The sequence below is a fragment of the Poromitra crassiceps genome, assembly GCF_964638095.1.
Source record: "Poromitra crassiceps genome assembly, chromosome: 13".
In the NCBI taxonomy this organism is placed as follows: domain Eukaryota; kingdom Metazoa; phylum Chordata; class Actinopteri; order Beryciformes; family Melamphaidae; genus Poromitra; species Poromitra crassiceps.
Window position 1 is genome coordinate 3,565,617 of NC_139644.1, and position 24,327 is coordinate 3,589,943.

Sequence of the window (24,327 nt, forward strand, 5' to 3'; positions counted from 1 at the left end):
GAACAATGCTCTCTTTATTTATACAGGGGCAGCCTCACTGAGAACAATGCTCTCTTTATTTATACAGGGGGGAGCCTCACTTATCATTATTAACCTTTATTTATACAGGGGGGAGCCTCACTGAGAACAATGCTCTCTTTATTTATACAGGGGGGAGCCTCACTGAGAACAATGCTCTCTTTATTTATACAGGGGGGAGCCTCACTTATCATTATTAACCTTTATTTTAATTTAAAATATTTAAAAATTTAAATTAATATTTATAAATTAGTACAGTATTCTCGTTAAGGTCCATCAGATGGACCAAGAGTAAATTGAGGATTCCGCAGCATTAGGACACAAGGTTAATTAGTGAGAGTGGGTGTTTTAGAGGAGGACACCTCATACTAGCATTCAGCTCTCAGTGAAAACATTGTGAATGATCAACACTAACAGAATCCTAACCTACAAACAAGCACCACCTCACCTCAAAACAAGCTGAGCTAACAAGCGACAGTGTGACTAGCAGCACCGTCCACAAAACTCCATTTGGGGAAACAGTGATTTTGTCTGTGAGAAATTTTTTATTATCATTATTAACCTTTATTTATACAGGGGGGAGCCTCACTGAGAGCAATGCTCTCTTTATTTATACAGGGGGAGCCTCACTGAGAGCATTGCTCTCTTTATTTATACAGGGGCAGCCTCACTGAGAGCATTGCTCTCTTTATTTATACAGGGGGCAGCCTCACTGAGAACAATGCTCTCTTTATTTATACAGGGGGGAGCCTCACTTATCATTATTAACCTTTATTTATACAGGGGGGCGCCTCACTGAGAACAATGCTCTCTTTATTTATACAGGGGGCAGCCTCACTGAGAACAATGCTCTCTTTATTTATACAGGGGGGAGCCTCACTTATCATTATTAACCTTTATTTATACAGGGGGGAGCCTCACTGAGAACAATGCTCTCTTTATTTATACAGGGGGCAGCCTCACTGAGAACAATGCTCTCTTTATTTATACAGGGGGCAGCCTCACTGAGAACAATGCTCTCTTTATTTATACAGGGGGGAGCCTCACTGAGAACAATGCTCTCTTTATTTATACAGGGGGCAGCCTCACTGAGAACAATGCTCTCTTTATTTATACAGGGGGGAGCCTCACTGAGAACAATGCTCTCTTTATTTATACAGGGGCAGCCTCACTGAGAACAATGCTCTCTTTATTTATACAGGGGGGAGCCTCACTTATCATTATTAACCTTTATTTATACAGGGGGGAGCCTCACTGAGAACAATGCTCTCTTTATTTATACAGGGGGGAGCCTCACTGAGAACAATGCTCTCTTTATTTATACAGGGGGCAGCCTCACTGAGAACAATGCTCTCTTTATTTATACAGGGGGCAGCCTCACTGAGAACAATGCTCTCTTTATTTATACAGGGGGGAGCCTCACTGAGAACAATGCTCTCTTTATTTATACAGGGGGGAGCCTCACTGAGAGCAATGCTCTCTTTATTTATACAGGGGGCAGCCTCACTGAGAACAATGCTCTCTTTATTTATACAGGGGGGAGCCTCACTGAGAACAATGCTCTCTTTATTTATACAGGGGCAGCCTCACTGAGAACAATGCTCTCTTTATTTATACAGGGGGGAGCCTCACTTATCATTATTAACCTTTATTTATACAGGGGGGAGCCTCACTGAGAACAATGCTCTCTTTATTTATACAGGGGGGAGCCTCACTGAGAACAATGCTCTCTTTATTTATACAGGGGGGAGCCTCACTTATCATTATTAACCTTTATTTTAATTTAAAATATTTAAAAATTTAAATTAATATTTATAAATTAGTACAGTATTCTCGTTAAGGTCCATCAGATGGACCAAGAGTAAATTGAGGATTCCGCAGCATTAGGACACAAGGTTAATTAGTGAGAGTGGGTGTTTTAGAGGAGGACACCTCATACTAGCATTCAGCTCTCAGTGAAAACATTGTGAATGATCAACACTAACAGAATCCTAACCTACAAACAAGCACCACCTCACCTCAAAACAAGCTGAGCTAACAAGCGACAGTGTGACTAGCAGCACCGTCCACAAAACTCCATTTGGGGAAACAGTGATTTTGTCTGTGAGAAATTTTTTATTATCATTATTAACCTTTATTTATACAGGGGGGAGCCTCACTGAGAGCAATGCTCTCTTTATTTATACAGGGGGAGCCTCACTGAGAGCATTGCTCTCTTTATTTATACAGGGGCAGCCTCACTGAGAGCATTGCTCTCTTTATTTATACAGGGGGCAGCCTCACTGAGAACAATGCTCTCTTTATTTATACAGGGGGGAGCCTCACTTATCATTATTAACCTTTATTTATACAGGGGGGAGCCTCACTGAGAACAATGCTCTCTTTATTTATACAGGGGGCAGCCTCACTGAGAACAATGCTCTCTTTATTTATACAGGGGGGAGCCTCACTTATCATTATTAACCTTTATTTATACAGGGGGGAGCCTCACTGAGAACAATGCTCTCTTTATTTATACAGGGGGCAGCCTCACTGAGAACAATGCTCTCTTTATTTATACAGGGGGCAGCCTCACTGAGAACAATGCTCTCTTTATTTATACAGGGGGGAGCCTCACTGAGAACAATGCTCTCTTTATTTATACAGGGGGCAGCCTCACTGAGAACAATGCTCTCTTTATTTATACAGGGGGGAGCCTCACTGAGAACAATGCTCTCTTTATTTATACAGGGGCAGCCTCACTGAGAACAATGCTCTCTTTATTTATACAGGGGGGAGCCTCACTTATCATTATTAACCTTTATTTATACAGGGGGGAGCCTCACTGAGAACAATGCTCTCTTTATTTATACAGGGGGGAGCCTCACTGAGAACAATGCTCTCTTTATTTATACAGGGGGCAGCCTCACTGAGAACAATGCTCTCTTTATTTATACAGGGGGCAGCCTCACTGAGAACAATGCTCTCTTTATTTATACAGGGGGGAGCCTCACTGAGAACAATGCTCTCTTTATTTATACAGGGGGGAGCCTCACTGAGAGCAATGCTCTCTTTATTTATACAGGGGGCAGCCTCACTGAGAACAATGCTCTCTTTATTTATACAGGGGGGAGCCTCACTGAGAACAATGCTCTCTTTATTTATACAGGGGCAGCCTCACTGAGAACAATGCTCTCTTTATTTATACAGGGGGGAGCCTCACTTATCATTATTAACCTTTATTTATACAGGGGGGAGCCTCACTGAGAACAATGCTCTCTTTATTTATACAGGGGGGAGCCTCACTGAGAACAATGCTCTCTTTATTTATACAGGGGGGAGCCTCACTTATCATTATTAACCTTTATTTTAATTTAAAATATTTAAAAATTTAAATTAATATTTATAAATTAGTACAGTATTCTCGTTAAGGTCCATCAGATGGACCAAGAGTAAATTGAGGATTCCGCGGCATTAGGACACAAGGTTAATTAGTGAGAGTGGGTGTTTTAGAGGAGGACACCTCATACTAGCATTCAGCTCTCAGTGAAAACATTGTGAATGATCAACACTAACAGAATCCTAACCTACAAACAAGCACCACCTCACCTCAAAACAAGCTGAGCTAACAAGCGACAGTGTGACTAGCAGCACCGTCCACAAAACTCCATTTGGGGAAACAGTGATTTTGTCTGTGAGAAATTTTTTATTATCATTATTAACCTTTATTTATACAGGGGGGAGCCTCACTTATCATTATTAACCTTTATTTATACAGGGGGGAGCCTCACTGAGAGCAATGCTCTCTTTATTTATACAGGGGGGAGCCTCACTGAGAGCAATGCTCTCTTTATTTATACAGGGGGGAGCCTCACTGAGAGCAATGCTCTCTTTATTTATACAGGGGGAGCCTCACTGAGAACAATGCTCTCTTTATTTATACAGGGGGCAGCCTCACTGAGAGCAATGCTCTCTTTATTTATACAGGGGGGAGCCTCACTGAGAGCAATGCTCTCTTTATTTATACAGGGGGAGCCTCACTGAGAGCAATGCTCTCTTTATTTATACAGGGAGAGTCTCACTGAGAGCAATGCTCTCTTTATTTATACAGGGGGAGCCTCACTGAGAGCAATGCTCTCTTTATTTATACAGGGGGAGCCTCACTGAGAGCAATGCTCTCTTTATTTATACAGGGGGCAGCCTCACTGAGAACAATGCTCTCTTTATTTATACAGGGGGCAGCCTCACTGAGAGCATTGCTCTCTTTATTTATACAGGGGGGAGCCTCACTGAGAGCAATGCTCTCTTTATTTATACAGGGGCAGCCTCACTGAGAGCATTGCTCTCTTTATTTATACAGGGGGGAGCCTCACTGAGAGCATTGCTCTCTTTATTTATACAGGGGCAGCCTCACTGAGAGCAATGCTCTCTTTATTTATACAGGGGGAGCCTCACTGAGAACAATGCTCTCTTTATTTATACAGGGGGCAGCCTCACTGAGAGCATTGCTCTCTTTATTTATACAGGGGGGAGCCTCACTGAGAGCAATGCTCTCTTTATTTATACAGGGGCAGCCTCACTGAGAGCAATGCTCTCTTTATTTATACAGGGGGAGCCTCACTGAGAGCATTGCTCTCTTTATTTATACAGGGGCAGCCTCACTGAGAGCAATGCTCTCTTTATTTATACAGGGGGAGCCTCACTGAGAGCAATGCTCTCTTTATTTATACAGGGGGGAGCCTCACTGAGAGCAATGCTCTCTTTATTTATACAGGGGGAGCCTCACTGAGAGCATTGCTCTCTTTATTTATACAGGGGCAGCCTCACTGAGAGCATTGCTCTCTTTATTTATACAGGGGGCAGCCTCACTGAGAACAATGCTCTCTTTATTTATACAGGAGGCAGCCTCACTGAGAACAATGCTCTCTTTATTTATACAGGGGGGAGCCTCACTTATCATTATTAACCTTTATTTATACAGGGGGGAGCCTCACTGAGAACAATGCTCTCTTTATTTATACAGGGGGCAGCCTCACTGAGAACAATGCTCTCTTTATTTATACAGGGGGCAGCCTCACTGAGAACAATGCTCTCTTTATTTATACAGGGGGGAGCCTCACTGAGAACAATGCTCTCTTTATTTATACAGGGGGCAGCCTCACTGAGAACAATGCTCTCTTTATTTATACAGGGGGCAGCCTCACTGAGAACAATGCTCTCTTTATTTATACAGGGGCAGCCTCACTGAGAACAATGCTCTCTTTATTTATACAGGGGGGAGCCTCACTTATCATTATTAACCTTTATTTATACAGGGGGGAGCCTCACTGAGAACAATGCTCTCTTTATTTATACAGGGGGGAGCCTCACTTATCATTATTAACCTTTATTTATACAGGGGGGAGCCTCACTGAGAGCAATGCTCTCTTTATTTATACAGGGGGCAGCCTCACTGAGAACAATGCTCTCTTTATTTATACAGGGGGCAGCCTCACTGAGAGCATTGCTCTCTTTATTTATACAGGGGGCAGCCTCACTGAGAGCAATGCTATCTTTATTTATACAGGGGGAGCCTCACTGAGAGCAATGCTCTCTTTATTTATACAGGGGGGAGCCTCACTGAGAGCAATGCTCTCTTTATTTATACAGGGGGGAGCCTCACTGAGAGCAATGCTCTCTTTATTTATACAGGGGGCAGCCCCACTGAGAACAATGCTCTCTTTATTTATACAGGGGAGAGTCTCACTGAGAACAATGCTCTCTTTATTTATACAGGGGGCAGCCTCACTGAGAACAATGCTCTCTTTATTTATACAGGGGGGAGCCTCACTTATCATTATTAACCTTTATTTATACAGGGGGGAGCCTCACTGAGAACAATGCTCTCTTTATTTATACAGGGGGCAGCCTCACTGAGAACAATGCTCTCTTTATTTATACAGGGGGGAGCCTCACTGAGAGCAATGCTCTCTTTATTTATACAGGGGGAGCCTCACTGAGAGCATTGCTCTCTTTATTTATACAGGGGGGAGCCTCACTGAGAACAATGCTCTCTTTATTTATACAGGGGGGAGCCTCACTGAGAGCAATGCTCTCTTTATTTATACAGGGGCAGCCTCACTGAGAACAATGCTCTCTTTATTTATACAGGGGGGAGCCTCACTGAGAACAATGCTCTCTTTATTTATACAGGGGCAGCCTCACTGAGAACAATGCTCTCTTTATTTATACAGGGGGGAGCCTCACTTATCATTATTAACCTTTATTTATACAGGGGGGAGCCTCACTGAGAACAATGCTCTCTTTATTTATACAGGGGGGAGCCTCACTGAGAACAATGCTCTCTTTATTTATACAGGGGGCAGCCTCACTGAGAACAATGCTCTCTTTATTTATACAGGGGGCAGCCTCACTGAGAACAATGCTCTCTTTATTTATACAGGGGGGAGCCTCACTGAGAACAATGCTCTCTTTATTTATACAGGGGGCAGCCTCACTGAGAACAATGCTCTCTTTATTTATACAGGGGGCAGCCTCACTGAGAACAATGCTCTCTTTATTTATACAGGGGGGAGCCTCACTGAGAGCAATGCTCTCTTTATTTATACAGGGGGCAGCCTCACTGAGAACAATGCTCTCTTTATTTATACAGGGGGGAGCCTCACTGAGAACAATGCTCTCTTTATTTATACAGGGGCAGCCTCACTGAGAACAATGCTCTCTTTATTTATACAGGGGGGAGCCTCACTTATCATTATTAACCTTTATTTATACAGGGGGGAGCCTCACTGAGAACAATGCTCTCTTTATTTATACAGGGGGGAGCCTCACTTATCATTATTAACCTTTATTTATACAGGGGGGAGCCTCACTGAGAACAATGCTCTCTTTATTTATACAGGGGGCAGCCTCACTCAGAACAATGCTCTCTTTATTTATACAGGGGGGAGCCTCACTGAGAACAATGCTCTCTTTATTTATACAGGGGGCAGCCTCACTGAGAACAATGCTCTCTTTATTTATACAGGGGGAGCCTCACTGAGAACAATGCTCTCTTTATACAGGGGGAGCCTCACTGAGAGCAATGCTCTCTTTATTTATACAGGGGGAGCCTCACTGAGAGCAATGCTCTCTTTATTTATACAGGGGGAGCCTCACTGAGAGCAATGCTCTCTTTATTTATACAGGGGGGAGCCTCACTGAGAGCAATGCTCTCTTTATTTATACAGGGGGGAGCCTCACTGAGAGCAATGCTCTCTTTATTTATACAGGGGGGAGCCTCACTGAGAACAATGCTCTCTTTATTTATACAGGGGGCAGCCTCACTAAGAGCAATGCTCTCTTTATTTATACAGGGGGGAGCCTCACTAAGAGCAATGCTCTCTTTATTTATACAGGGGGAGCCTCACTGAGAGCAATGCTCTCTTTATTTATACAGGGGGAGCCTCACTGAGAGCAATGCTCTCTTTATTTATACAGGGGGGAGCCTCACTAAGAGCAATGCTCTCTTTATTTATACAGGGGGGAGCCTCACTGAGAGCAATGCTCTCTTTATTTATACAGGGGCAGCCTCACTGAGAACAATGCTCTATTTATTTATACAGGGGGGAGCCTCACTGAGAACAATGCTCTCTTTATTTATACAGGGGGCAGCCTCACTGAGAGCAATGCTCTCTTTATTTATACAGGGGCAGCCTCACTGAGAGCAATGCTCTCTTTATTTATACAGGGGGAGCCTCACTGAGAGCAATGCTCTCTTTATTTATACAGGGGGAGCCTCACTAAGAGCAATGCTCTCTTTATTTATACAGGGGGAGCCTCACTGAGAGCATTGCTCTCTTTATTTATACAGGGGCAGCCTCACTGAGAACAATGCTCTCTTTATTTATACAGGGGGCAGCCTCACTGAGAGCAATGCTCTCTTTATTTATACAGGGGCAGCCTCACTGAGAGCAATGCTCTCTTTATTTATACAGGGGGAGCCTCACTGAGAGCAATGCTCTCTTTATTTATACAGGGGGCAGCCTCACTGAGAGCAATGCTCTCTTTATTTATACAGGGGCAGCCTCACTGAGAGCAATGCTCTCTTTATTTATACAGGGGCAGCCTCACTGAGAGCAATGCTCTCTTTATTTATACAGGGGGAGCCTCACTGAGAGCAATGCTCTCTTTATTTATACAGGGGGAGCCTCACTGAGAGCAATGCTCTCTTTATTTATACAGGGGGGAGCCTCACTGAGAACAATGCTCTCTTTATTTATACAGGGGGAGCCTCACTGAGAGCAATGCTCTCTTTATTTATACAGGGGGTTCACATCACATAACATAGTACATACTGTACATAGCCACCGTGCTGTGACTGCCTTCCAAAAGGAAATCAATCATAATCAAAATGCCACGGAGGCATTAGCTAATGTGGTGAGATTTGTATTGCCTCCAGTCCTGTAGATGGCACTACAGGCTGGTGTCTGTATCTAAGCTTTGAGTTTCCTGTTAACATTAACATGCCCCACCCGTGATATTTTTTTTTCGGATGATGGCGAAGGCTGGAGGCACCCTCTCTGCCTGTGATTGGCCTAGCGTCAAACGTTCATTCAATCTCATTCGCTTGGCTATCCTGCGTCTCTTTCTACAGTCTGTGGTCAGACAGTGGGTCAGACAGACAGCAGTTTCGCTTGCTAGCATGCATGAAAGACGCCACTGTGTGTTTATGTTTTTGATATAGTCTGGTCTCTGGTTTATAATGCTGTCGCTACTCTTGGCAGTGCACGTATGTAGCCTACAGACAAATAAAAAAGAAAAGATAAAAGATTAATGAGAATTGATCAAGGGTTATATAAAAACAGTGTCAATGCCCATTTACTCATTCTAACACAAGAGTGACATGTATTTTAATTGAAATATTAATCAGAGCAACAATGTGATTACATTTGGAATGACAAGAAAAAAATAGGCTAAGTAGGCCTAAATAACTCAGATATAGGGTTTGCAATTGTAACGTTCCATATAATGAAGTATCTCATGCTTGTTGATTTAATGATTGTTTCGCACCTGGTGCTCACGTTATGAACAAATGCTTAGATGACCATAGCCTCAGCAACAACTAATGCAGTCATGTGTTTGTTGAGATACTTCTGGCTCGCCTGGAAAGAAGGTGGGAGCAGCCGAGTACAGTCAGCCAATCAGAGGCAGAGAGGGGCGGGTCATGCCTTCGCCATGATGGGAAAAAAAATATCGCGCCCCACCCCCCTGTTCTTTTTTAACTACGGTGAGCTGTCTCTCCCTGGGACTGGGAGGAGATCAGCTGAAACCCTGTTGTGGGAAGAAGTATCCTCAAGTCTTCCCTGGAATCAATATGTACTTCAACTTTACAACTTTCTAAATATATCATAAATATATAAAAGTAAAGATAGATTTATCTCATGAGTCATGAGAGACTAATCACCACAGAGCAGATGCAGACCAGCTCCCCAGAGACTGGCCCGAACAGCCAGGAGGTACCTACAGTCCCCACGCACGCACGCGCACGCGCACACACACACACACACACACACAAGCCCCAACAGCCAGGTACCTACATCACCCCCCCCCCCCCCCCCATGTGCGCACACACACACACACACACACACACAGACTAGTCCCAACAGCCTGAGCCAGGAGGTACCTACAGGACCCCCCCCCCCCCCCCCGCCACACACACACACACACACACACACACACACACACACAGACTAGTCCCAACAGCCTGAGCCAGGAGGTACCTACAGGACCCCCCCCCCCCCCCCCTAAATTATGGGACCATAATTTAGAACACAGAGCCCATGAGAGCATGAAACATACTTTAAATTGTTTATTCAGACCAGAAACTCATTTGGAAAATGTTTATTTAAGACACAGACCCAAGAGAGAACTCCAAGAGGACCATCACGTGCGCCCCCCCCTGGCCGTTTGAGAGAATGCAATTTCCGCAGTGGCCTCATAAATTCACCCTGACTTATCCCCACTGGTCGAGACCATGGCACATTGATATGAATGATGAACAGACCTGACTGTAACTACTTAGCTAGGTGTACATTATCACAAAATAATGGACACCCTGCAGCCAATCAGAATCAAATATTCACCCAGACCATGGTTTAATTAAGCAATATAGCATGATAGCCAGTGTGTTGTGGCAAATATATCCCGCTGCTCAGCTGTTATCCCACGAGGCCGCAGGCCGAGTGGGATAACAGCTGAGCAGCGGGATATATGCCACAACACACGCTGCTCGAGTGCTATATTGCTTTTATAAAACGGTTTCCAAGTATGATAATATAATAATAATAATAATACTATAAGTCCGACTGGCATGTCATTCTGATAGAGTCAGTTGAAACACTACTGTAAGGCGGGACCGCAAGAACGTGCGGGTGATTTGATTGGATCGTTCTGGAGACTGAAGTTGACATTGGCCAATCCTGGCGCTTGCTGAGAAGCTGACAGCTTTCTGGAAAGCCCGACACGCAGCTCGAGCGCAGCGCTGCATTCTCAGCGCTTGCTGAGAAGCTGAGAGCTTTTCTGCAAAGCCCGACACCAACTAACGTTACGGGGTTAAATGCAGGGTTAAATGCGGGGTTAACAGCCTTTCTTTTGCAAAGAAGACATTAGCCCGCGTCTATTCTTGTACAAAACATAATTTTCTGCGAAGTATTAGTAAAGTTATAGGCGAAGATCGATTCACAAGGATCTGACAGCTGTCTCCGCCATTTGTTTTTTCTACATTGTCATTTGAGGTAACCAAAGCCTTTTAGTAAGAGAGTTGCCATGGCAACTCAATAACCCATGGCCATGGGTTATTGGAGTGGGTTACTGGATTTATACAATGGCTGTGAACCAATCAGATTGCTTGATTTGAGAGAGCCGTTTTATAACTGGTTTTAAACAGCAGGCAGACAACACAACTGACTGCACACCAACTCCTAATATCTGCATAGTGGATATTTCACATAATTTCACAGTTTTGTTTGCAGATTTTCTGAAAATCCAGTTCAAATTTGCGATACATTTAGATGGAAACCCAACTACAGTGGAGAGAGAGAGAGAGACAGAGAGGGAGAGAGAGACATGACTGTAGGTGACAGCAGGGTGTGTGATCCACGCTCTGCAACATGAAGCTCTCTCTCTCTCTCTCTCTCGTCCCATCTCACAACCTTTCAGCTCTTCTATACACACACACACACACGCACACACACACCACACACACACACACACACACACACACACACACACACTACACACACACACACACACACACACACACACACACACACACTACACACACACACACACACACACACACACACACACACACACACACTACACACACACACACACACACACACACACACACACACACACACACACACAGCTGTTATCGGTGTAGACAGAGTGATGTTGTGTCAGACTGATAGAGAAAAGTCCCTCTGCTTCTAATGCCACAAACCCACCAATAGGACGGCGGCGCTACAGACAGGCTAAAGAGCAGCAGCCCACAGAGCAGCCATGACACTGTGAACCAGTTCTTCAGAGTAAAATAAAACACAAACTAAAGGAAATAAGTGTATAAAAAGATTGTGCAGGTAGAGAAGACACCGTAATAATGGGTTTATTCAAGGCCTCTTGCCTAAGAAATTAAACCAACTAACAACAATGTCACCAAAGCTACAATATGAACAAAAACAAGAGTAAACTATATATATATATAGATCAGTGCAGTTATTTAAAAAATAAAATAATGGTAATAATATTAATTATCTCTAACTTCACCTCTGTCTCAACTGCAAATACCTCCTTCTTCATTTCTGAAATCCAGTCCTCAGTAAACTGTTTTCCACCTTCTCTTCTCTCTTCAACCCTCCTCCTCCCTCCTCTCTCCTCCCTCCTCCCTCTCTGCTGATGATTTCATGACCTTTTGCTAAGAAGGTAGATGACATCAGCTCTTCCTCTCCCCTCCAGTCACTAACAGCAGTACTCCTGACTCCAAACCTGACGCTCTGACCCCTCCAGTCACTAACAGCAGTAATCCTGACTCCAAACCTGACTCTCTGACCCCTCCAGTCATTAACAGCAGTACTCCTGACTCCAAACCTGACTCTCTGACCCCTCCAGTCACTAACAGCAGTAATCCTGACTCCAAACCTGACTCTCTGTCCCCTCCAGTCACTAACAGCAGTACTCCTGACTCTAAACCTGACTCTCTGACCCCTCCAGTCACTAACAGCAGTAATCCTGACTCCAAACCTGACGCTCTGACCCCTCCAGTCACTAACAGCAGTAATCCTGACTCCAAACCTGACTCTCTGACCCCTCCAGTCACTAACAGCAGTAATCCTGACTCCAAACCTGACTCTCTGACCCCTCCAGTCACTAACAGCAGTACTCCTGACTCCAAACCTGACTCTCTGACCCCTCCAGTCACTAACAGCAGTACTCCTGACTCCAAACCTGACTCTCTGACCCCTCCAGTCACTAACAGCAGTACTCCTGACTCCAAACCTGACTCTCTGACCCCTCCAGTCACTAACAGCAGTACTCCTGACTCCAAACCTGACTCTCTGACCCCTGCCACAGGGCTTGACTCCTTCTCTCCCCTCTCCCCTGAAAATGTCCATAAACTTGTCAGGTCTAACCGTGCCACCTCTTGCCCTTTTGATCCTATCCCCTCCTCTCTTCTCCAAACCATCTCCACTGATATATCTCCCTTCCTCACTACCTTTATCAACTCCTCTCTGTCCTCTGGTCTTGTTCCGGCTCCTCTGAGACTGCTAGAGTCAAGCCACTCCTTAAGAAACCCTCCCTTCACCATACTGCCATCCAAAACTACCGACTTGTCTCTCTTCTCTCATTCATCTCCAAAACCCTTGAGCGAGCAGTTTCCGAACAACTTTCTCTTTATCTCTCCCAGAATGATCTACTGGATCCTCTGCAATCGAGTTTCAAGGCCTCTCACTCTACTGAGACAGCTCTACACACTGCTAAGGCCTCATCCATCTCCTCTGTCCTTGTCCTTGACTTGTCTGCAGCCTTTGATACATTTAACCACCAAATCCTCTCCATTCTCTCTGACCTAGGTATCTCAGGATCTGCACTCTCTTGGTTTACCTCCTATCTCTCTAATCGCTCATACCACGTTCTATAGCTAGGATCCCTGTCCAGATCCTGTTCTCTTAGCACTGGTGTACCCCAGGGCTCAGTCCTGGGCCCCTTCCTATTCCTTCTTTATATCAGATCTCTTGGCCATGTGATCTCATCTCATGGTTTATTTTACCACTGTTACTGTATGCTGATGATACTCAGCTCTTTCTCTCCTTCCCCCTTCTGACACCCAAATCGAGTCACGTCTAGCCGCATGTCTCAAAGACATTGTTACCTGGATGTCTGCCCACCACCTCAAACTGAATCTAGGCAAGACTGAGCTACTTTTCCTACCAGTGGAAAGACTTTCCTCTCACTGACCTCTCTGTCTCATTGATAATACTACTGTACTGCCCTCTCAAACAGTTAAGAACCTTGGGGTGATCCTAGATAACCCGCTCCTGTAGGTTCTCCCTGTATAACATCCGCAAAATCCGTCCGTCGCCTCGCCCCCCCACCGCTACGTGGGCTGAAAGGTCGCCCATCCTGATCGCGACTCTTCTCCTCCCTGGTGCCATAATGGTGGAATGAACTTCCCCCTTCGGTCAGAATGGCAGAATCGCTACCATTTTTTCGTCGTAGACTAAAAACTTGCATTTTTGGGCTACACCTGGGCCCTTCTGGAAATTATACCTTTTCTTTAAAAAATAAATCACTACTAATGTAGGGAGCGGCTGTAGCTCAGGAGGCAGAGCGGGTCGTCCACTAATCGCTTTGGATAAAAGAGGTCGGTGGTTCGATTCCATGCTCCTCCAGTCTGCATGTCGAAGTGTCCTTGGGCAAGACACTGAACCCCAAATTGCTCCTGTTGGTGTGCCAGCACCCTGCGTGGTAACCTGCCACCATCGGTGTGTGAATGGGTGAATGTACCTACTGACTGTAAAGCGCTTTGGATAAAAGCGCTATATAAATGCAGGCCATTTACAATTTAATGTTACTTGTTACCAGTGTTAGGAGTAACTAGTTACTAAGTAACTAGTTACTGTAACTTAACTACCTTTTTCAGTAACTAGTAATCTAACTAATTACTTTTTAAAATTCAGTAACTCAGTTACAGTTACTAAAATAGTAACTGGGCTAGTTACTAGTTACTTTAGGACATGAAAATAACAGACAACTTCAGAGGATTACCCAGTTTCTGATCCTCAGACCTAGTCCGGGGAGAGAGCTGCAGCCAGAGCCCCAGAGGCTAAGGACCTTGATAGGCTATAAGCCTCCCCAATAAGCGAATGTTCAATGCCACACTGTGGCACAGCAACACTAACATAATGTGTGCATTAATAACAATCGAAGCGGACTTTTAAAAGTAACGCAAAAGTTACTTTCCCTAGTAACTAATTACTTTGAAGTAACTGGTAACTTTAAAGTAATTAAATTACCTTTTGAGAGAAGTAACTAGTAACTGTAACTAATTACCAATTTTCAGTAACTTTCCCAACACTGCTTGTTACTTCTCAGACTGGTTACTAATGTTACTTGTTCCGCCCCAGAGACTACTTTTTACAAAGCGTTACTTATTCTAGTCCATCAGGATATCTGACTGTCTTTGATTGTGTTGCATGTTTGTTTTCTGTGCTCTTGACGAGATGTGATGTTGTAAGTCGCTTTGGACAAAAGCGTCACATAATGTAATAATTATGCCACCCAATTTTTTTTTAGTTTTTCACTTTTTTAGATCAAAAGTTCATTTTTGAGGCTTTCTCCTATAACCTGGGCAGACTTTTCTTGCCCATGAATGTAAATATAGTTGGCCAATAAGTATTTAACATACAAAATAAAACAAACCGTAATGTCTTAATTTAATGTAGAATACAAAGACATGTAACTGGCTCGTTAACTCACGTTCCATGAATAAACTTAACGTAAATGGGCTCAACAGAGGCTGGCTCTTCTTACAGGAACTGAAAAGAGACCACCCCTCAGCTCCTCATAAACATTAACTCATTGAGTGCCAGCCACTTTTGGAGAACGGAAGCTCCCAGTGCCAGAGTTTCAGAGCGTTTTCAGTGATTTCTCGAGGCCCACAGAATATTGTGTGATATTACTATGTAAACACCGAACACGCACAAAGAACGAGGAGACTCTCTTCTATCATCTGCAAAAAAAAGTTTATTGATCCCATTTTCCGTTCTTTAGTTATGAGCCGGAGAAGATAGGCTGTTTTGAGCAAAAAGACAGTTTTCAAATTATAAGCTGAGATATTCAGCCTTTTGTGAAATGCAGCATTTCAAGCACATTCACTGACGCTAGCTAATATTTTCTGATGTAGTGACGTGGTGTAGTTCTGTGGAGCCTGCGTGCCCCACCCCCCTCTCCCCGCCTCAGCTGCAAACTCCTCCCCACACGCACCCAGTCTATTTTCGGAGCCTCCGTTTTTGCGCCGGGCGGCTCCCGGCCGTCTCCCAGCGCGACAAGGAAATGCCAAACGGGACTGCAGGGATAGGTTTGCCCCTTCGGCGTCGGGTGCTGCCTTTCTGGCGGGTAATCGTGTGGAGAAACTATATGCAGACAGACAGACAGAGGCAGAGGAGCTCAGTTGTGTGCGCGGATTGACTGATGTTCGCAGCCCGACTTCAGCTGCAGACAGAGCAATCTATATGGCTCTGGCTGCAGCATGCATCGGCTTCTCTTTGATCACGGCTTTTTGCTGTAGTTTTCCGGACCTTTCTGTAATCTGGAGAGCACTGTCGCCACCTATGGGTCTGTAAAATAGGTTATACACACCCAATAGCTACAATATTTGTACAGGAGATACAGAAGGCTTTGATCAACGTCCCACCGTCAAAAAACGCAATTGACGAACATGTTCGTCCTTGGCACTCTACGTTACTAAACCAATTGACGAACATGTTCGTCCATGGCACTCAATGAGTTAAGGAGCACTATAGGAAGAATCAGCATCATGTATTAAAAAAAAAAAAAAAAAAAAATTTTTTGGCTAGAGTAAAATGTTCTGTGGTCTCTCCTGATTCTAAATATAGCTGATTCTAAATATAGATTCTGAATCGCTTGCTTTCACCAAGTAAAACTATGTTTATAAGCATTTTATGTAATGTCTACGGGAAATGGGTGGATGAAAATCTCTTGGATTTGGATTTCATGGTGAAGCAGGAAGTGACGTTGACTTTGGCTCTCTATACGTGTGTGTATGTGTGCGCGTGTGTGTGTGTGTGTGTGTGGGGGGGGGGGGGGGGTGCGTTCGCACGCGTGCATGGCATGTTATGACAATAATGCAGTGAGAGGGAACTGTAGACCACAGAATGTTGTTAGACGAAGCCAGAGATGCAAAGCATTTCCTCTCTCTCTCCTAGTTCTCTCTCTCCCTTTGTCTCTGTCGGTCTCTCTCTCTGTTTCTCTTTCTCACTCTCTCTGACTGTCTGACTCTCTGTATCTCTCTCTCTCTCTCTCTCTCTCTCTCTCTGAATGACTGACCTGAATTTGCCTCATGGTGCCTCATGGTGCCTCATGGTGCCCTTGCTGCACCGTGGGAAATCCTCTTTGTATTGTTGAAATTTAACAGTGATCTGAATGGAAAAAGCATGACTGGCTTTTTATTATGTAGCTATAGTCCATAACGTTTGCAGTGTGGAACTTTTATCTCCCCCTTCAGGCAGTGAGAGTATGTGCAGTTTGTTTAAAGGTATACTATGCAACATTAGACTTATAGAAAAGCTTCCCCTCAAAAACATCACTTATGACTAGGGTGACCAGGTCCCAGCAAACCAAATGTGGGACAAAGAGTATACTTGTGTGGGACAATGTGGGACACCGTTACCGATGTTACCGATCTAAAATTGAGATATATTATGTGTAGGGTGACCAGATGTCCCGCTTTGTGCGGGACTGCACAGCATTTTCATGACTTTTCATGCATCCCGCAAATTGAGACGATGTCCCGTATTTGCGCGAGATAGAGCGCGAGAGACAAGGCAGATAGAGAGGGAAAGAGAGAGAGAGCAAGAGACGGAGACAGAGAGGGAGAGAGAGAGAGAGCGAGAGACCAAGATATGAGAGAGAGAGGGGGGAGGGAGCGATGGCTTGCCTTGCACCCAGCTGCTCGGGAACTTCACTTAATTTCACACACTAGGTACTGCAGCCTGAGAGATGCGTGAGTATTCCCAGTAAAAAAAATTATAATACCAATGGCATGCAAATAGGCTACTACCAATATTAATGCAAGAGTGAAACAGTATCTTTCCACAAAGCTCTCCAATGTTGTTTTGGCACAAATGAAGACCGCCTCAAATCGTTCTCAACAGCATCCGAGATGTCTTCATTTGCAGATATGTCTCTACTCTGCTGCTATATTACAAAGGACATTTACAAATTCCATAAGCTATTTGCGGGATGCGTGAAAAGTCATGAAAATTCTGTACAGTCCCGCAAAAAGCGGGAGATCTGGTCACCCTACTTATGACCCATACAATACTGTGGCAGTGTGTTTATGTGGGGCGACGCTGCCCCCTGCCTGATGTTGGTGCTGTTTACATTTGTTTGGCTGTCCTGGGACGTATGTACTGTAGGTGGATACATTGTGTCGAGGTCCAGGTAGGGCTGTATAATGGCCAGCCAATAACATCGCTCACAGTGCAACAGCCCAGCCAATAGCATTGCTAAGATGTTCTGAGAGTGGATTGCGACAGCACAGCAGAGTTAGCGTGAACTAAAACCAGGAAATGGAGCTTCTTCGCAGAACATTTGCGAGCTGTTTGGAGCTCATACCTCGATGGTTTGGAGGTATGTGTGTGTTTATTTGTGCTTTTATAACATAACCGCGGTGAAAATAACCGGAAAAAAACTTTTGAACCCTGCGTTTCAACGGAGGGTTGCTGATGATTACATTGGTATCATCAGCAAAAAGTAAAGGCAGTAGATTAGAAGATGCAGCAGCAAGGTCATTAAAGAGTGCGGGGCAGGTTATTTTTATTATTATTTTACATTTTCGGCTCAAGATTCCTGTGAAAATACCCCCCCCCCCCCCCCCCACCCCCACCCAAAAAAGAAAGAAAAACGCCATTCTAAATGCACATGCTGAATAAAAAGCCATCTGGGCATATAACACTTGGGACATCACTCACCCAGCCTGGTTGCTGTACAGCCGGCTTTCTTTTCTCTCTTTCTTTTTGACCCATTCACACTCAACTGGTTGAGTGATGTCATAATAAGTGTTATATGCCCATTTGGATTTTTATTGAGCACATGCCAGCTGCTTTACAAAAACCAGTCTATGTGTTTTCAGCTATGTGTGGAAAAAATAAAAAAGAGAATCCTATTGCTACATACCAGTCCCACATATTAATGCAATGTGGTATCCAACCTGCACCATGCTCTTTAATGTAAATTAAAAACAAGGGTTCAAGTATTGATCCTTGGGGAACACCAGAAATCATTCTAGATCAGTGTTTCTCAAACAGTGGTCCACGGACCACTGGTGGTCTGAGTTCGCCCCCTAGTAGTCCGCGAGTAGATTTATATTTTTTCCTTTTTTTTTCTTCCTGAAGTCCATTGACACAGACAAATTGCTCTCTGTTTTGTATAGAATTTGATAACCATCTCTATGCACATTCATGAAAACCATATTTGGATAATTTAGCAAGTAGTACGGTATGTCATGGTTCACTGTATTGAACGCTTTGGATAGATCTAAGATGCCCAGAGCATATTCATTGTTATTTAAGGCAGAATAGATTTTGTCAACAAGGTTTAGTGTGTTTTACTACTTATTCCTACAGGATTCAGGGTTAAGCTACTCTTTACTGTGTTTTACTACTTATTCCTACAGGATTCAGGGTTAAGCTACTCTTTACTGTGTTTTACTACTTATTCCTACAGGATTCAGGGTTAAGCTACTCTTTACTGTGTTTTACTACTTATTCCTACAGGATTCAGGGTTAAGCTACTCTTTACTGTGTTTTACTACTTATTCATACAGGATTCAGGGTTAAGCTACTCTTTACTGTGTTTTACTACTTATTCCTACAGGATTCAGGGTTAAGCTACTCTTTACTGTGTTTTACTACTTATTCCTACAGGATTCAGGGTTAAGCTACTCTTTACTGTGTTTTACTACTTATCCTGCAAGATTCAGGGATTCACTGTGATGCAGCTGTCATCACATGACTATATCTTTCTTGATGAGGTCAGTTTCAGCCTGGAACATGATTGGTCAGTTTGTGAGCAGGCACAGTGTTCTCAGTCACCAGGCCAGCCTTGGCTGCAACACCGCCATCTGATCACATTCCTGTCCCTAAGAGCAGTAGCCAGGTATGTTGTCATCTGTTAGCCGGCTGCTCGAATCCACCACCCTCAATGCTCAGTTGTTTATCTCCTAACCCTAAACCTAACCCTAAGCTAACTCCAAACCTAAACCTAACACTACCATAGTCTTTGTTTCTCTGAAGCTCTATGACAACAACACCACTGTGTAGCCTACTCTCCTCCAGGTGGTGTAGCAGGCATGCTGGGAGTTGTGGTGTAGCAGGCATGCTGGGAGTTGTGGTTTTGGCCCAGAGAGTGCAGGGTGGACAGAGCATGACCTAGTAAAGTGTGCTGCAGAAATCACAATGTACAGTGTCTTACCAACTCCATAAGACATGCCTCTATGACTTTTTGCTATTTCCAATCCAGAAAACATATCTTGCTTGCTCACGTTCTCTGTAATTCTCTCTCTGTCTCAGCAGAGCCTGGTAAGGAGGGGGGCGGGGCAGACAGGGAACAGCTCAGAGGCACACACAACGAGTTGCAGTGACAGAGAGAGAGAGAGAGAGAGAGAGAGAGAGAGAGAGAGAGAGAGAGAGAGAGAGAGAGAATGACACAGAGAGAATGACAGAGTGAAAGTGACAGAGATGAGATGAGCGAAACATTATAAAGTGTGGTTATACTTCACTAGAGTCCATGCTGAAAATGCTCCTAAGTGCAACAAATTGTTGGCTTGTAAGCTTTAACACTCCCACTCACCCATCAGCATGTTGATCTGCCACACCTGTCAGCTCAATGGATTATCCTGGATTTCAACATTTTTTAACAACATTTGAGATAAATAAGCCTTTTGTTAGCATAGCATATAGCATAGCATATAGGAAAAGCAGCTATTTTAGTTAAAGGTCCCATTCCGTGCAAAAGCTGTTTTTACTTGCATATATATATATATATATATATATATATATATATATACTGCTGTCATCCCTCCCTGTAATGAGTGGTCACAACCTCAGAACTGCCAGAGTTGGATTTCTCCCTATCCAGCTTCCCCCTGCAGTCTCCTTCAAGCCACGCCCCCTTACACTCTGTTCCCCCAGACGGGTTAATGTGATGTCACTCGGGTCCTTAAACATACTGCGCGCGGTCTCTCTCACACAAGCTACCTGCACCATTTTGTCTATAGCCACAAAATTAACACTTCTAGCTGGAGCGACGCCAACTGTACGTGATCCAGCAACTGCGGAGGTGCATTCGGTAAGTCTAGGCATTTTGAGATGTCCTCTTTAGCGTAGCAACCGTTAAGTTAGCGATAGCTCGTTGCTAACGTTAGTTGTGGACACAACCTAGCGTGCTGGTCCACAGACGCTAATCTGATTGGCCGCTGGGAGCCTGGGGCGGGCTCTCCCTCAGTGGCCAATGGGAACTGTTAGTTCTGAATATATTATAGAAACAGACCATTCTTGGGACGCAACGAGATGTGGAAGTGACAACTCCGTCACAACAAACGGGGTTGCTATATTTTCGACAAATTAATCCAGAATCATGTTTTATGGACCAGAGACACACGTTTTTAAGAGGTTACAGCTGCACGAATTGGGACCTTTAAACTTGTGAGAAATGGGAGCAAAAACAAAAGTGTTGTGTTTATATTCCGTATAATTAACAAACTTGTGTGCCAGAGACACAATTAAATCTGTCATTAATTACTCAGGGCTGCAGTTCAGGCCTGACCCTCACTACAAAACAAAAATAACCAGCTCAAAGGCCGTTTCAAGCAGGTTTAATTTTCAACAAGATTCTGGACAAAAGAATCACAACTCTTAGCCAACAAATTCTATTCAACTTAAGTTAATTCACCTTCTCATGAAAATAAATCATTAGAATGTCCCATTATAGTTCTCACAGAGTATCGTAAAGGGTCTATTGATCAATGTCCGTGTTGTTGTTGTTGTTGTTGTTGTTGTGTGTGTGTGTGTGTGTGTGTGTGTGCCATCGACATATAATTAAAGATTGACTCCATATCAATCAGGTCCCCTTCGCTGTAGTCTCCCTTGCTAGACTCTCCCAGCAAAAGGGCTGGGAGAGTCTGGCTGGGAACATTTTCACTGTGAACTAGAGGGGAAAAAGGCTCTTTACAACCATCCACCGAACGTACCATGCAGGCTGGCTTCATTACATAATCCACATCAGTCATTTTCAGCGTGTAGCAACGAGCTAGCAGATAGCGCTGCTGTTGTTATTGTTTCAAAGGCAGCGGCGCAGGCATTTGAGATCGGCAGATTCGACACGTACAGCAGCAGAGGCATACAGATTCAACACGTACACGTACAGCAGGAAATCCAAATATGGTCGCGGCCGCAGTCAGAGTGAGTCGGAGCCAATTGCAGAGCTTGCAGGGAGCGGAATGGGATTTCCATCCGGCACCGACTGAAATGGTCGGCACCAATGAGAGAGCTAAGTCCACCATGCTGCTTCCACCCAGTCAGACTACCTTCGCTAAGGCCGCAGCATGTTAGATCACCGCTCTGGTGGTGGGTACCATTATAGTTTACAAGGCACGTCTCCGCCATCTTCGTGGATGGGGAAATGAGCTAAACAATCAAAGTACACGTCAAATAATTTTTTTTCCAAAGGTGGCTTCTATCATTTTAGATAGTTCTTATCACGCTAATGCCTGTGCAAGTGGTCATTTTTCGGATCAGTTTGTTTTTAAGTAGTTATTTTACGATATAAAAAGTGATGATCGACAGCTGTGGCAGCCAGTCTCAAGCAGTCACTGGCTGGTCCCCTCATGCTGGGTTCAGGTGCTCCTCGTATTTACCCATAGGACCAGACGCTGCTTGATGTGTGATCATGGGACCGCAATTCATGGGACTGCTTTCAAGTCCGGCGAGCCCTGCCAGTACAAAAGGGCACGCTATGACCTGGAAAAGGCCATAAGAGAAGCCAAGCGGAGGTACAGCTCCAATCTGGAGCATTTGAGCTCTGACACTCGGCGGGTATGGCAGGGGCTCCAGTCCCTTACTGGCTATAAGGCTAAAAATAGCATGGCCACTACTACTGACTGTGCCTTACCCAATGACTTGAACTCGTTCTTCGCCCGTTTTGAAACGAGCAATGTTGACCCGACTGCCTCTAATAGTAATGATTATAATGACAGTAGCGCTGTTTTTAATGGCAATGTTTTTAATGATCATTCTAATGATAACAATGCTGTTACTGACTTGGAGTTTTCAGAGTCTGAAGTGAGGAGGGTCTTTGAGAGAGTGAACATCCGCAAGGCAGCAGGGCCAGATGGCATATCATCACGAGCCTTAAAACTGTGCTCCTCTGAGCTGGCCCCTGTGTTTTGTGAGGTGTTCAATCTCTCTCTAAAGTCCTCCACTGTCCCTCAATGCTTCAAGAAATCAACAATTGTTCCCGTACCAAAGAAACCTAAGATCACCTGTTTGAATGACTACCACCCAGTGGCCCTAACATCTGTGATAATGAAATGCTTCGAGAGGCTGGTTTTAAAGCACAGTCAATCTGTCATTCCTCACTCTATCGATCCATACCAATTTGCTTATCGCTCAAATAGGTCTGTTGAAGATGCCATTTCCATTGCTCTGCACACTGTGTTAGAACATGTAGACAGACTCAATGTATACTGCAGAATGCTGTTTATCGATTTTAGCTCTGCATTCAATACAATTGTGCCAAGCAAATTGTTTGTCAAACTGAGAGACCTGGGCCTACCCTCCTCCATCTGTGATTGGATCCTGGACTTTCTGCTGGGGAGGGAACAGGTAGTGAGGATAGGAAGCCTCACCTCTTCCACAATTAGAACAAATGTAGGTGCCCCCCAGGGTTGTGTCCTTAGTTCCTTTCTTTATTTACTCTTTACTAGGGGTGTCACGATACACTCAGTTCACGATACGATACGTATCACGATACTGGGTTCACGATAACGATACGATACGATACGATTTTAACAATATTTTTTTAAACTTGAATAATGACAATATATGACTGGAAAAGTAGTATTTTATTTGAAATGCACAAATACAAAACATGCTGTTGTGGGAAATTGTTATTACAATAACAACTAGAAAAAACATGAGATTGGAGATAAGGCTTATCTTGAAATAGAATGAGTTACACCGTCACTTAGATTTACTTTGAACTAAAAGGTTTCTCAGCAGTATAAATTCTCATTATGCATCTTCAGTTTTTCTTCAAACTCAAACAACAAGACTTTTCTTAGTCTATTTTTTATGCATCTTCAGTTTTTCCTGTCAAGTAAACAGTTTTGCCAGAAACTCAATTGAATGGTTTCTCTCCTGTATAACTTCTCATGTGTCTCTTCAGAGACTTGTTCAACTGAACTACTTTCCACACATTGAACTTCAACAAACAAAGACGTTTCTTAGTCTATTTTTTGAAAAAAAAAAAAAAAAAAAAAAAAAATTCTCCGCGATATGAGATTTCATCTCAACGATACATATCGTGACGTTTTACTATCGCGAAATTTCGTGGGACGATATATTGTGACACCCCTACTCTTTACTCATGATTTCTTTGCAAAGCATGAAATGAACCGCTTTATTAAATTTGCGGACGACACCACCGTAATTGGGAAAATCCAGAACAATGATGAATCCGCCTACCGACAGGAGGTGAGAGATCTGGTAGAGTGGTGCTGCAACAACAACATTGATCTAAATGTGTCCAAAACTAAAGAGATCATTGTTGACTTCAGGTCAAACAGGGGAGCGCACACTCCCATCAACATAAATGATGCTGATGTTGAAATCGTGGACAGCTTCAAGTACTTAGGAGTGCACATATCTAAGGACCTTAAATGGTCTCTTAATTGTGCTTCAATTATAAAAAAGGCACAACAACGTCTATACTTTCTGAGATGCCTAAAGAAAGCTGGTGTATCCATCAAGACACTGATCAATTTCTACA